The sequence below is a fragment of the Mustela putorius genome, unplaced genomic scaffold (genome assembly GCF_011764305.1).
Source record: "Mustela putorius furo isolate JIRA1106 unplaced genomic scaffold, ASM1176430v1.1 tig00000281_pilon_pilon_pilon, whole genome shotgun sequence".
Taxonomy (NCBI): domain Eukaryota; kingdom Metazoa; phylum Chordata; class Mammalia; order Carnivora; family Mustelidae; genus Mustela; species Mustela putorius.
The window spans coordinates 31,243,328-31,258,975 of record NW_025421343.1 but is presented as its reverse complement, the minus strand read 5'-3'; the positions used below and the strand labels follow the sequence as shown (position 1 = coordinate 31,258,975).

Here is a 15,648-nt window from a genome sequence, read left to right as displayed (position 1 = left end):
GGCTTCTTCTCCCATCCCCCTCCAACCAAGGCTCCCTGGAAAACCAGGCACTGGAGAAAGCACAGGCTTGGGTCTCCCAGGGGTGCAGCCTCTTCCCCAGGGAGGCACTTCCCTGGGAGGTGGGCTCTGCCTCCTGTGTGGAGGGGGAGGCTGGAGCTGGGACGAGCCTCCTTAGGGCCTGGACAGGAGGAGCTTTAAGTTAAAACCTCACCCCAAGCCCCAAGCCCCAAGCCCCACAGGTGAGCCCTAAGGAAGCTCCAGGTGCAAGGTGTGCTTCTCAGCCCAGCACGGCACTGGGTTCCATGCACGCCTGCTGCCCGGATACACGGATACACGCGTGCATGTCTCTCCAAAGAGAGTGTTGCTTTCTGCATCAGAGGCGGTGCTAAACCCGCCTGCCCTCCTTTGGGCAGCTGCTAGTACTCTTACTCTCCCTTTTACAGTTTACAGTTTACAGTGGAACCTCAGGCTCAAAAAGATGAGGATCCATCTCTACTCCAGAGGTCAAGCACAGGCTTGAATCCAGATCTCTCTCGCTAAAGCTCTGAGGCCGATCTCTGGGAAGCTTCGTCCCCCAACTTACACCAGCACCCAGAAACAGCTCTCAACAGTCCAAGGGAGAACTGGTCCAACCCAGAACTCCATGAGGCTTCCCTCCATTATGGGCTGGCGACTCCCCTTCAAACCCACACACCGTTTGTTAGCACAAACAAGTCCAATGACCCCCTCAGCCCCCACACCAAAACCTTCAAAAGGATGTGGAAGCTAAGAGAGGCAGAGTCTGGTTGGAGAGAATATTGAACCTGGCGTCAGCAGATGTGGGTTCTAGTCCTGCCTCGGGCTTCCGGCCCTCAGCTTCCTCATCCATGAAATGGGCAAGTTGGATGACATAATCTACATGGGGTCCTCTAGCCCTGCCCTGCCAAGCTGATGGAGGTGCGGAGGGCAAAGGGGAGAAGCAGACAAGGCTGGGACACCCTCAGGAGTCCCAGGGCCCCAACATGGGGTCCATGAAGACCAAGAAGGCACAAAGTAGAGGCAGATAACCTTCTGCCAGATGTTTGTCTCAGCACTGCCCTGTGGCCTAGAAATATCCAGGGAGCTTCTGTGAGGGGAAGAAAAAAGAAACTTTCAGAGAACCTCTGATTGCCAATGAGAAGAGGGAGGAAGTAGGAGGGAAAAGCAGAACATCACAAGGCATTGACCCTGAGGGCAGACACCCCGGAAAGGAAGGGAAATGCTCTTTCCCTCTCCCCTCCCTCCACATATCCCCCTGATAGTTGAGTGGTGTGTGCTCACCTCAAAGCAAACTCAGCTGACCCGGGTCAGTCTGTAGGTTCCTCAGAAAGTGTTTCTCAGAGTCAACCCGCATCACTGAAAAGCATCCAGCATATGGCCAGGCGGGCCATGCGCTGCACAATGCCAGGGGGCCCACCGTGGTGGCCATGATCCAGGACTTGACACAGCGCTTCCCAACTGGCCTCAGAAGCTTCCTTCTCTCAAGCAGCCCTACTGCTAGGAGAGACCTGCCCCGAAGCCCATGGTCCCAGCACAGCAGCCTGCGTCCACCGTGATGGTCCTTTGCCAAGCATGGCTCTGCTGTTCCTGGCACTGAGGCACCCTTCTCACCCACACCAAGGGCTGTACCACAAGAACCACCACCAAAGAAAAACCCATGCCAAGAACCCTACCACCATGACAGGTAGCTTTTATTTCCTCCTTTATACTTCTAATGGCCACGGGGGCCATAAATAATGTTTGGGACAATAACTTTCACCAGCGTTTAAGGAATCCCATCATAAAAAAGTCTTGGGATCACACCTGACACTGCCACCATTATTACTACTCCAATTGCAAAACTGTAGTGGAAAAAGGACTGGGATTTTGAATATGCACACCCAGCTTCACTACCTTCTAAATCCAACTTGGTAGAAAGCTTTTTAAGAGACGTACAGTCACATGAGTGGGCTAAACAAAGAGGAGACACCACCAACGAAATTCTGGGGTCTGGAAAGCAGACTTGTGATGGCCAGATTTCAGACAGAACTGCTTTCAAATTAAAATCAAATCAAAACAAACCTCATTTGTAACAAGAATCCTTAAAAGATGGAGGCAACAGCACCGGGCTATCTCCCAGGCCAGGAGTGGAGAGGACCCATGTGTGAAAATAAAGCAGACGGAATGAAAGAAGGAAAAACCCTAGACCCCCCGCCCCCAGAAGTCTGACGGTTGACCCTCCAGGGAGCACAGAACCCAGGGTCTTTGCACAGAGCTGACGGGAGCAGTGGAGAGCCACAGAGTAATATATCAAAATCAAGGAGATGAAGGTTATTTTAAATACTGGTGTTGAGTGCCCCAAAGCTCTTCCCCCACTGGGCCCCTCGAACCCTGGTAGCCAGACCCTCACCTTCTTCCCCTCTGGAGAATCTTGCCAGTCCGAGAGGAAAAGCCTACAGATACAGGTGCTGCACCCAGAGCCCAAATGGTGTCCAAATGGCTTGTGTGGGCCAACCACTGTGGTCTGCCAGGAAACAAGCCCACCATCATGCACCAGAGCTCCCAGTCCCCTCTTCTTAATCCTGTACAGAACAACCAGGGACCAGCAGACTTCTGAGGGAGGCCTCTGACTTGGAAAATAGAGACAAGAACAAATAAATCAAACCAGAACAAAACTTGGGAAAGACACGCTTCGTGCACAGAGAAGATACTACATGCACAAAGCAAGGACAGGGTACTGTTTAAAACAACAAAAAAGAGCTTAGAAATACCAACCATGCTAGTAAAGACGCAAAACTCAACACAAAGGGCACCAGAAAAGGAATGAAAATTGGAGAGAATGGAAAAGAGAGAGAACTGGTCCAGAAGTTTCCATATGTAAAAAGCAGGAGTCGCATAAACAACAACAACAAACAAAACAGGAGAACGTTACTGATGAAAGAGTGCAAGAGAATTTTCCAGAAGTGAAAGACACAAGTGGCCCGGTTGAGAAGGCCCACTGCATGTCCGCACAAGGGAGGAAAGCAGACCCACAACAAGGCACACCACTGTGAAATTTCAGAACACTGGTGCAAAGAGCAGATCCAACGGACCTGCACAGAGGGAGGAAAGGGTGACATACTGAGGTTCAGGAATCAGAATGGCTTCAGACTGCTCAATGTTAATGTGGAAAGCAAGAAGACAAAAGACCCGGTTGCCTGGGTGGCTCAGTGGGCTAAAGCCTCTGCCTTTGGCTCAGGTCATGATATCGGGGTCCTGGAATTGAGCCCCACATCGGGCTCTCTGCTCAGCGGGGAGCCTGCTTCCTCCTCTCTCTCTCTGCCTGCCTCTCTGCCTACCTGTGATTTCTGTCAAATAAATAAATAAAAATCTTTAAGAAAAAAGAAGAAGAAGAAGAAGAAGACAAAGGACCAATACCTTCAGAATTCTTTTTTTTTTTTTTAAGATTTTATTTGTTTATTTGACAGACAGAGATTACAAGTAGACAGAGAGGCAGGCAGAGAGAGAGAGAGAGAGGGAAGCAGGCTCCCTGCTGAGCAGAGAGCCCGATGCGGGACTCGATCCCAGGACTCTGGGATCATGACCTGAGCCGAAGGCAGCGGCTCAACCCACTGAGCCACCCAGGCGCCCTTACCTTCAGAATTCTTAAAATAATTCTCCCATTAGAATTCTTTACGCAGCCTAATCATTTAGGTGCAATAGTAGCATGAAGTTATTTTCAGATACTCCTTTCTCTGGAACTGCGAGCAGATGTCCTCTAAGACACCCGAGACAAAGGAAGGGATTCTCCAGGATTAAGGTGAAAAGAGGTCAGATGAAGCCATCGAGAGCCACTGTTCAGATCTAAGCACTGCGACTTAAGAAGTACTGTGGCCGCCATGCCCGAGACCACCAAAGGGTCTTTTTAATCCGACAAAACCACAGGTGCTCCTCACTGTTCGCAGTCTGCCATCCAAACTCGGGAACGGAACAGATTCGGATACTGACAGGTACCTGTCCTGGACCATGTGCTCCAGGAGGGGGAGTAAACCAAACGAGAGGAAGACACGAGATCCAGAAAACAGGAACTCCAACCAGAAAGAAGGCAAAGGGAATGACAAGGAGGACCGCAAAAGGAAGTCCCAGAATGGCCGCTAGGACATGTCGCTGCCCAGACAGCGGACACTGGAGAACTAGAGCCAAAACATGTCCTACGGACGTGACTGCCCTTGCAGAGAGCCCGCCGACAGCGCTGAGAAGGTGAGGCAGCAGTCGGCAGAAGGTGCAGAGAAAATAAGGCAGATGGAGAATCAAGGTCGTTATTAACTTCCGGGGAAAAAAAAGAAAGGAAACTCTTGCAGGATCCTCTAAGGCCTGGCTGGGAACACAGCTGCATTCGTTGATTTAACAAATACGTGTGTGTCCATAGACATACATATGTAATGTGTGTGGGTCTGTATGTGTATGTATACATATATACACATGGAAACTTCCTGCCGCTGCTATGACAAATTACCACAAAATTAAGGGCTTAAAACAATATAAATTTGCTCTGTCACAGGTCTGGGAGTCAGAAGGTCAAAATGGTTCATGTCACCGGGCTACACATCAAGGTGCTGGTAGGGCTGCATTCTTCCTGGAGGCTCTAGGGCGAATCCACTCCCTTGACTCTTACAGCTCTTAAAGGCTGCTCACATGCTGGGGCTCCTGGTCCCTTCCATCCTCGGAGCCAGCGACGGCCAGGCCTTCCCTCACCGCCTGACTCTGTCTCTGCTCCCGTTACCTCCTCGGCCTCTCCTGCGTCTATCGTTCATTTCTAAGGCCCCTCCTGATGACACCAGGCCCACCCAGAGAATGCAGGATGATCTCCCCACCTCAAGATCTTTAACTGCAAAGTCCCTCTAGCCACATAAGGGTAACATATTTACAGGTTCAGGGGACGAGGATGTGACAGTCTTGGAGGGGGCGGGGCACTATACGACCCCCAACACACGTATACACACGTAAAACCAGTGTTTTGAAAAACCACTGTTATGTACCGTTAAGAGTGGGCCCACCACAAGAACGATTTGGGAGTGGAAAGGGCGGCTAGGTAGGAGAGCTAGGATCTTATTTGCTAAATAAGAAATCAATGGGAAATATCTAAAATGGAAGGGTCAAAAATAGGCACATTCCTCAGAAACCTGAGCTGTAAAGTTGCTAGAAGAAAGAGCTCAAAGCGGTGGCCTCTGAGAAGAGGAAGAGGATGGGAGCCTCTCTGGTGAAGAGACACTGGGACCGCCTTCTTCAATGATATGCGTGTACTACTGTGAGGAAATAGAAGAGAAATTTTAGGAAGACAGAAGGGGGGATGGGAAGGCGGTCTTACCCCTCCCCCACTGCAACCTTCTGTTGGGTTCGGCTTCCATCCTCCTCTCTGAGCGCAGCTCAGCCCTTCCACCTCTGTCGCTCTATGAAACCATCACATCCCACAGCATAACCATGACCAGAGAACTCCTCACACCCACACAGAGTTCCATCACTGGCTACAGAAGTGGTACCTCCCCCCCTGCCCTGCCATCCCCTTCCCCTCACCAAACGTTGACTATCTTCCAGTAACATCACTTCCAGCAGGCGCAGCCCAGGCACGGGGTGCTGCCTCCCAAAAGGCATCTGTGCCTGTCACGGCTGCCTACGTCCCTAACCACGACGCTGGCTCACTCAACAGCCCACCTCAGCCAGAGACCCACCGTTCAGCCATGGCGGCCACGTCACCTGCCACGTCACCGCCCGCCCCCACCCCCGCCCCCACCACATTGTCCCCTACCCCCACCCACCCCCCACCATTCCCGCCTCCCCTCTCCAGGCGCAGATCATTCCAAATCTCCCCTCCAAGCATGCCCCAACCAGCCCTGACACTGTCACCCCACTGTGTCACCTCAACTAGGGCCTGCACAGAAGCAGTCTCTTCCAGAAGCAAAACCAGCATTCCCCCAAGCCTAAATCCTTGCTCCATCAGGAACATTCCTAACGTCCTCTCCCTAAGAGCCCCTTCGACGCCAGGGCAAGCCCTCCATCTGCCCTGCTGAGAACCAACCACATCACCATCTCTGTAGCGGACCCCCCTTCTCTCCCCGCATCTGAAGTCTGCTTTCCCCCTCGTGGACTTTGCTTGTTTCCAGCTGTCTGGGGGCCTTTCCCCTCCCCACCGGCCACAGTGGGGTGTCTTTGCTCTCACTCCACACCTCATCCCCTCACCCCACCCCACCCCACCCCACCCCACCCCCTCCCTCAGAGCGTGAGCACGTGACCGGGCAGGGCCAATCAGTCGCCTCCCGGGACCGGGTGGTGCAATGGAAAGGCTCAGGGGTAGGATGTGAGTCAGGAGCTGCTGCCCACAGGGGAGGGCTTGCCCGAGAACAAAAGGCTGAAGACAGAGGGATGGCAAACTGTGGTCACTGCCTGGGTCCCCGCAGCATCTCGCTGTACCCGAAGGCAGGGCATCTCTGAACCTCCAGGTCGTGGGAGCCTTTCTGTCCCTGGGGTCTGAGTGAGTCTGCGCCCCGCGGGTGACAGTCCTGACTCATATGCCAATGTCAGCCTCCCGAAGGGCTTCTACCTGCGTGGGTTCAAATCCTGACCTGTTTCCTCCATCAGCTGTGTGGCCTGGGGCAAGGCGGTGGCCCACAGCCTCAGTTTACTCAGCTGTAAAAGGGGGGGAGTGACAGGAGCCACTTCCCGGAGCTGTTGTGAGAATCTAAATGAAATGCATCGCACGTGCTTATAAGAGTGCCTGGCACGAAGAAAATACGCAATACATTCGAACAACTGTTAGTTCCTGACTAATCCAGCCCACAGTTTTCTCTCCTTTCTTGAAATCCCCCAAGTGCCTGTGAGTCTGCATCGCCCAAACAGGAGCTTGTACTTAGGAAGCTCCCACGATGTGCCAACTCCGGAGAACAGAGCTTTACGATGTCAACATCTCGTTGATCCTTACGCCTCACTCCGACCTTTTGAAGCGGGGACTACTTTTCCCGGGTTTCCCAGATGAGAAAAGGGAAGTATAGAGAGGTTAACAAAGCTGCCCAAGGTCAGGATTAAAGGGAACCAAATTCAAATCCAGGTCTGTTCTACCCTGAAGTCCAGAGTGTTCCATTCCATCATGTCCTCTTACAATTAACCTGTGACTGTTGCTTTGGGCATAGACTGGTCGGAAAGCAAAGTTTCTGGTTAGCCTCCCTTTCCTGCCTGTGTGCAGTGGGGACAGGGGTAGGGGTGGCAGTAAGCAGTGCAATCTTCTAATCATAGTATCTGGTGCCCTGCCCAACGAGTCCGTCATTCATTCAACTATTTGCTGAGTACCAGCCACGTGCCAGGCCCTTGCTTAGAGACATGCCCTGTCCCATTTCAGCCTCACAACAATCCTATGAAGTTTATAAAGCAGGTTCCCTTGGTAGTCCCACTTTTAATAGGAGAACCTGAAGCTGAGAGAGGTTTCTTGCCTCTCCGAGGCAGCACAGGGAGAAAGTTCCAGAGTAGGGCTATGAAACCAGGTCCATGGAACTCCAGAGGCCTCACAAATATGGCAGCACTCAGTCATGGATGAGCGCTAAGCATACACCCCAGATCCACCATTCATGCCCCTGCAGGGACACCAGCCCACAGATGACAGCGTCATAGCAGAATTTCCCACTTGAGCTTGGGAGGAGGAGCAAATGACTCCTGTAGATGACAGAAGGCAGGAGAGTAATCTTGTGCCCCATACCATCCAGGGTGGTGATAAGCTCTGGGGCTGGTGAGCTGAGGGCCAGTAGAAGGCTCAGGGGAGGAATCAGGGCTTCCTAGACAGAGATGTCTATCTGCCAAGTCTGTTCCCCACTATGACAGCCTCTCTTGGTCACAAGACTGGGCTGGATGTGTGGGGGGGGCTGGAGGGGGGGGATGAGTATCTCTCCTTTGGACTGCTCATTCTCTCTCAACACGAGTGAGATGCACATCATCATACCATTACTCTGTCTTCCAGAAACATCTCTCCCGTCCAAACCACCAGCTGCACATAGAATACCAAAAGCCATTGGCAACAGGCCAACAGTCCTGCCATCCTGTTGCCACTTCAAAGCCCATCTGTCTGGCTCTGGAGTCACAACACAATGACTTGTGGTTGTCACACCATCCTCGAGGCCAGGGTACCCCCAGCATGAGCTCTCATGATCACCCCAAGCTGCTGCCACTGTAGTGGCCACACGAGCAGAGAGGAGTTGAATCGGACTCTTCTGCTCATCTAATGGTTACCATGACACAGCCCCAAAAGCAAGGAGGAAAAAAAAAAAAAAAAAGATTTATACCCAAAATAGATGCTGGTAAGGATCTGAAGTTGTCCTTGGGCATTAAAAAGAGCCAGTACAGACTTCTAGAAAGGAGCATACAGTTCTGAGCATGGCAAGTCAGGAGAGGCCCTGTCGGGAGCCACACATGCTGGGACAGCCAGAGGGGTGTCCCGTGCCCCTGGAGCCGGGGACCCCGGGGGCCCAGGCTGAGAGTCTGTGTGAGAATCAGCCACGTGAACCCTGGCAGGGCTGCTGTTTGGGGCAGCCGTGAGAGTGGCTCAGATTCTGTCCCCCCCTCCCCAGGAGGTGGCCCATGGTCCACACCGGGCAGCTCCCAAGACTTTTCACTTACTTCCCCGATGACCCCCACATGTAGCCCTCCCACCCCATGTCTCTGAAACCCTCTAGGAATGCTGACCATCATGACCCCCACCACCATGGCTCCACTGGATGCTAAGTCAACAGACTGGCTTTTTTGGATCCCTATTCCACTGAACCAACAGACGGGAAGAAAAAAAAAAAAAAAAAAAAAAAGGAGTTACCCCACTGGTTTGGGTGATTGATCCTGGTTACCAAAGAGAAAGTGGGTTGCTGGTTCACAACAGAGGCAAGGAAGACCAAGTCTGAAATCCAGAGGATTCTCTCAATTATCTCTTAGAACTTCCATGCCCCAAAGTTAAGGTTAAGGGAAAACTTCAGGAACAGTGACAACAACAAAGACGACAGGCCAACCGGGGATTCAGATCCTCCGAGCATCTAAGTTTAGGTCACTCCACCAGGTCAGAGAAGCCTGGCCTGCTGAGGAGAGGAAATGTAGGGTGGACAGTAGGAGAAAGGAGCCGGACCGCAGATGTGGCCTTGCGAACAAATACAGAAAGGAGAACTGTAGTCGCTCTGACTATTTTCTACTTATTTGATACATACACATGTTTATTTGCACATGGTAACTGTTTTCTTGTTTTTCCTCCTTCTTCCCATTATTTCATACACCAGTTGTTGGAAATTAACTTTATAATTTAGTCTTTTTTTTTTTTTAAGGGCTCAAACTCACAACCCTGAGATCAAGAGTCGCATGTGCAGAGGAGCCTCGGTTGTACACGCGGTTAAGTGTCCCACTCTTGGTTTGGGATCAGGTTGTGATCTCAGGGTTAGGGGTCAGGCCCCGCATTGGGAATCTGTGCTCTGGGCTCTGTGGGATTTTCTCTCTTTCTCCCTCTCCTTCTGCCCCTCCTGCCCGTGCTCATTCTCTCTCTCTTTCAAATAAATAAATAAATCTTAAAAAAAAAAAAAAAAAAGTTGCACGCTCCACCGACTGAGCCAACCAGGCGCCCCTATCATTTAGTCCTTAGGTAAGAGGAGAATAGTCAGTGGGACTGTGATTGAATTCGAGAAGTTATTCATGTAGACAGCCGTTGATACAATGATTGCTAGGACTCTTCATCTGGGAAAAAGGGTGAGAACCTCAGTGAGAAAAACGGCTGCGTCTTGCTAGGTAGAAATACAGCTTATTTGGTAGTTACAAGGGGGCCCAAATGTGCGTGAAAGGTGCAAATGGAACTGTACAGCCCAAGGAGTAGACGGTGCCCCTAATCGATTTATTCATCCTTCATTTCCTGCTCAGTGAAAATGGAGCTAGGCCCTTGAAAGATTTCTCCTGGGCCAGCAGGTCTGGCGTCGCGCTCTGCCAGCAGAGGGGGATGGAGGGACACTGAAGAAAAGGGAGTCTCCTTTCCTAGACCCAGTGGGCTCTCCCGGAGGGCTCCAGCACCACACACAACTCCTCCAGCAGCCAGATCCTGCTGTCCCTGTGGCTCCCCTACGTCCCCCCCATGCCCAGTCCTGCCCCATCCAGCACCAGGCTCCTGTGGGGAGGGGCTCCTGCGGGGCCTGGCTTCTGCCGTGTGGGACCGCCAGCAGCATCACCCAACAATCCCCTTGAAGGGGGGTTTAGTGGCGACTGTGCCTCCAGCAAGATATTTCCTCATACACAGCCTTCCTTGGGACGCAAAGGATGGGCTTCCAGTGAGTTCTAGGGGCCAGGTTTCCAGCAAGGGTCTCAGCCCTGGGGGGGCCTCTTCCCTTTAGGGGCTGGTCTCAAAGTGCTGCTTCTAGATTCTCTGCTGTTTGTGTTACTGCTTACTAGCCCGATCTCTCATTACTCTCATCCCCTGTTGTAGTTAATAAGTCTTGATAGTGAACTTTTCCTGTTCAAATCACTATGTGGTTTCTGTCTTCTGAATGGGCCCGGACTGATACGGTCACCCACAGCCTCAAGGGGCCAATTTTCCATCCTCCCGGTCCTGGAGTTCAATTCCGCCTCCATGCCAGCCAACCACTGCCCTGCTTCCAGTACGTCCATCATCTCTCGAGTGCTACTGCTGAGCCCCAAGACACCCCTGCTTCTGGAGGTTCACAGAGCGGGGGATTCTCTGGCTCTCTCTCCCACCCACGCCTCCCCCTGGCTCCGTGCCCTTGACTCTCCCACCCCCGGCCCCCTCTGCTCTGTCTCGGCAAGTGCGCAGTGGACACCCTCAGGGGTCCCGCTGGACCTTCCGCTGCCCTCTAACTTCCCCTCTGCTGAGAAACTCAGGCTTCCAAGTCTACTTCGTGAACCTCTCCACTTGGCTGACCCGCAGTCACCTGAAATCCAATTCTGCGAGAACCAGATGCCTCCTGTCTCCTCTGGCTTCTCTCCCGCTGTGGAAGTGCCACCACCGTCCCCTCCACTGCCGAGCCCCCACCACCGAAGAGAACTGAGATTCCCCGTCCCCCGCCGCCGCCCCCACACTCCACGCAGCACCTGGTCCTCAGGCCTCCATCCGCCGTCTCCCCCCGGGGGAGGGACATGGGGCCTCTGCACCATGGGCCTTGCCCTTGGTGGTTATTCTACAACAAGGCTCCCAGCCTCTCGTACCTCTACCTCCCACCCCAGCCGCTCAGTAGATTCTCCACACATGGCTTTCTCAGTCAAAGCCTAGGATACCCGATGAAAATGTTCTAGAATTGATTGTGGGGACGATAGCACAACTGCGTGCAGGTACTGAAAAACATCAGATTGTACCTTTTAAATGGGTGAATTGTATGGTATATGAATTATAGCTCGATGAATTATAGCTCAATAAAGCTCAATAAAGCTCAATAAAACTGGGTGGCTCAGTTGGTTAAGCACTTGCCTTGGGCTCAGGTCATGCTCCCAGGGTTCTGGGATCGAGTCCCGTATATGGCTCCCTTCTCAGCAGGGAGCCTGCTTCTCCCTCTGCCTGCCGCTCCCCCTGCTTGTGCTCTCTATCTCTCTGACAGATAAATAAATAAAATCCTAAAAAAGAAATTTTTTTTTAAAAAACCACGATGCCAGGGATTTTCACGCACAGTAAAATCTAAACTCTGGCCCAGTCCTACAACAATCTCACTGCAGCATGAACCCCCCTTCATAGCTGACCCCCTCGTTCCAGGACCGGTCACTGTCCCTCCCCCAGCTTCTATCTTCCGCCCCCACACTTGTGACTACACTCACACCATTCTCTCTTCTGACGGGGCCCCTTCTCCCCACATCCCTCAGCACCCCCACTCCCATTACTTCTCCTCGACCACCCATCCAGGGGTCTTGAATCAGTTTCTGTTTGTGGTCATTTTGCTTCCCGTGTGTATATGCACGTGTCCGCTTTCCCAAACAGACGGGGTCAGAGTTCACATCTTGCACCTTGCGGGCCCCCCAAACGGCCGGCAGCTGTCTCCCGCTCCGGGTGCCCCTTGAGGCAGAGAGGACTGTGTGAGGTCACTCCCAGTGCTGCATGCCGAGAGTGACCCCCCACAAGCCCTATTCTAGGGTTGCTTAGCAGAGTCCCCCGAGGCACTGTGCCAATGGAAAGGCCTTCTTCGGGGGCTCTGGGCTCCTGCACCACCTTTCCCAAGCCAGGACAGCTCTCTCTCCCCACCTATGCTCATGCTTCTTCCACTCCTCCCAGATCAAGTGACACCAAGTGATCAGCCACCTGACCCCCTCCCAGGCCAAAACTAAGATGTCCCCCCAAAGGGTCCTCAGGTCCTGTTGGAGCACAGTCCCTCTCGAGCCACCGCTACATGGACCACCCACTGGTCACTGATCTGCTTTCTCCTCCCTCCGGCTCCACCTGAAACCAAACCTCTTGTGGAGGGGGTCGAGAGGATGAAGAAGAGCCCCAGATTCTGGGCAGCACCTCTCAGAATCACTAGCCGCTGGCCCAGCAGCCCCGGTGCCATTCGTTCCCCCACTCTGGCCCTAGACTCAGCCAGACTCCACCTTGAACCCCAAGCTCTGCCCCTCAGAGACGTGGGCTTTGGTTTCCCAATCTGCACAATGGAGTAACTAGAAGCCCCTACTTTATTAACCCATTTTAAGGTAGGAGAGAATCCGAGTGAGCCATTGAGCACAGTGCCTGGCACACAGTGGGCACTAAAGAAATGTTAAGTCTTTAAAAAAAGTATTATATGATTAATCAGGGCAAAAGGCCAGTGACGTGTCCTTAGGAAACCTAGACTCTGGCTTAAGACCACACCCACGAGTGGCTCTTGCTCACTGTGGCCTGACCTGGAGTCCCCTCTCGGGGCTCGAGCCCGAGTCTGCCACTAGTTCCCCAATCCGAGGTACCCAGCCACAAGAACGGGTTACCTCTTCACCAGAGCCCGGAATCTGTCACAGTGGCCACACACACACGTACACACAGATACACACAGACAGAGGCACATGCACATACAGATACACATGCGTGCATACACACAGCCAGATACAGACACACACAGACATGTGGAGACACACATGTAGACAGACATGTAGGCGTGCGCGCACACATACGCACACACTCTCCCACTCCAGGCACCCCCTGCCCACGTGTCATCCACTTCACCTACGCTCTGGGCCAAAGAGGCATTTGGAAACCAGCTTGGGAACCTCATAACCATTCATAACATTGTTCCGAGAGAAAACACAAAACATTGCCTGATAAACAAACATTTGCAATAGAATTCCTCCAAGAGCGAGGAATTGCCTGTGCTAGAAAACTAACAGAGCAAGAAGAGGAAAAAACCGCATAAACTTAGTTTGCCTCTGCAAAATTAATACCAATTACAAAAACATTTATGTGAACTGCTTACCATTTACACCTAATTACCATGCAGCACAATTATGCATACCGTTAAGGGCATGCCAGATTAATTATGCTGTACGTTTCATTTGATTACACCACCACACCCTCAGTCCATATAGGCCCAGCTTCCAGAGGGCTGCCCTTCCGACGGGAGAGACACGCAGGTCTGTACAAGAAGCACCGGGTTCCACCCTCAGGTGACAGCGGTCCCCACCCCAGCCCCTTACCCAGCGAGAGACAGCCTGACTCTGGCCCAGGCCTTCCTGCCGATATCACAGCCCCCCGGAGCCCGGGCCAGGAAGCCATCTTCCCAGCAGAGCCTCTTCCAGAAGGCAGCGATGCTCCAAAGGTCTCCCCCTGGGCAGGGCTGCATGTCCGCGGGGGTGGGGGCAGGGGCAGGAGATAGCCAATGGTCACCATGTATGCCCGCTAACGAGGAAGCTGGCCTCACTGTCCAGACAGGGTCACCCCAAGCTCATCTCCCAGACCCCACCAGAGCTCAGGCCCCCTCTCCCTGGCACTCCCAGGCAGCTCCTGGGGTAGGTCCCAGTCCTGCTCCTCCCGGGCCCGGCACAGTGTGGAGCCTCTCCCTCCCTCACCCTCTGCTCTCCACAGAGCTGTGGACAGTTCTGTCCCCTCTTTATCACAGAGAAAAGGAACCGACTCCCCTGATTTCCATGTCGCCCACTAGATGCTTCTCAAATACCCCGGGCGGACCCAGGCTTGAGAGTCCATGGAGCGTGTCCCCCAGGACAGGGAAGTCCTCCCAACTGACTGAGGAGACAGGTGGGACAGTCCTCCCAGAGGCAAAGACCAAGAAGCAGCTCAAAAGACGAGACAGAGAAAGAAGGGGCACGCACGTGTGTGCCTCCTCAGCACCAGAAGGGACCGTGCGCCGCTGTTAATTCCCAAACACCTGTGAGGTCCACCGCATAAGGATTCTTCTAAAAGATGGGTGACATAGAAAGTGTGACGAGTGCCATCAAATACCCAGGTTTAGTGCAAGAAGCAGTGTTTCAAACAAGCAAACCCAAGCCTGCTAGGTTGCCTCCACTTTGCAGATGGTAAAACCGAGGCCAAGGAGGGAGGTGTGCGTGATCCACCCAAGGGTGCGGCCAGGAGGTGGCAGGGCCAAGGTGAGACCCCTGTCTGTCCAGGACTGGGCCTGGTGGCTCTGGCACGCTGCCACACTCTGCCTCTTCCTTCAGTGGTGCTAACCCAGCTCGAATCACTTTTCTAGAAGTTCTTCGGAAATGGCCCTTCCCGTGACATACAGAAGGCTCACCTCTATTTTAGAGAAAGTTTTTGTTTGTTTCTTTTATTTGCTTCCCAAAACTGCTGTCCCCAGCCTATCCCCAAGTATCCCGGCAGGCCTACCTCTGAAGGGAGGGTGGACGCCAGCTTTGCAATTGACATACTGTTTTCAGGGCGACAGGGCTCACCCCGGGTCCTGCAGCCAGGGAGCCCAGCGACAGAGACTAGACCTTGAGGCTCATCTTACTTTTTTTTTTTTTTTTAAGATTTTATTTATTTATTTGCTTGAGAGACCAAGAGCAGGGGGAGGGACAGAGGCCGAAGCAGACTCCCCGCTGAGCAGGGAGCCCGAGGCCAGCTGGGGCTGAATCCCAAGACCCTGGGACCAGGACCTAAGCCTCAGGCAGGCAGACACTTAACCTTAACCGCAGAGCTACCCAGGCGCCCCGAGGCTCATCTTCTGAGGGGCTCCTGAGAAGTGCGAGGCCCCGTTCGGAGCCCCAAACATCAGGAATTTCTCCACCCACCCCGCTACTTCCCTCCTCAAAAGTCTGCAGGGGTGGCTACTTTTACGGAAGAAAATGTGCCGGCCCTTTTAATCCGTCATGCTGCACTGGGGCTCACACTGGGCCCCCCAACTGCAGTCCCTTCCCCCACGTGACGCACCCCCAGGGCCCTCCCAGACTACCCCCACCTGTGCCTCTCAGTGGCTGCCACCTCCACCCGCACAGCTGGCCAGGGGACATCGCCCAGCCGCTCCTGCCAGCTCTGCTCCCGAAATGCCTCACGATGGACCCCGCCTCCATGCCCCGCTGCTGCTCCCCCTCTGCCTAGGCTCCCTCCCCCCATCCTTTTGTCCAGTCTCTGCCCAGAGGCCCCTAGGTGCTCTCTCAGATGGAAATACGGCCGGCCACCGGCTGGTTACTCCAACCCCAACATCTCCATAGGCTACATCCCCTACATCTCATCCTTCCAGGGTCCAGCTCCAG

The 15,648-nt window shown here is 53.2% G+C and overlaps 1 protein-coding gene across 3 annotated transcripts in view; it reads right to left on the bottom strand.

The window, feature by feature from the left end:
- The window catches only part of DNMT3A (DNA methyltransferase 3 alpha), a 98,036-nt gene that overhangs the window by 72,618 nt on the left and 9,770 nt on the right, over nt 1–15,648 (bottom strand). The gene's annotated exons all lie outside the window — the stretch shown is intronic.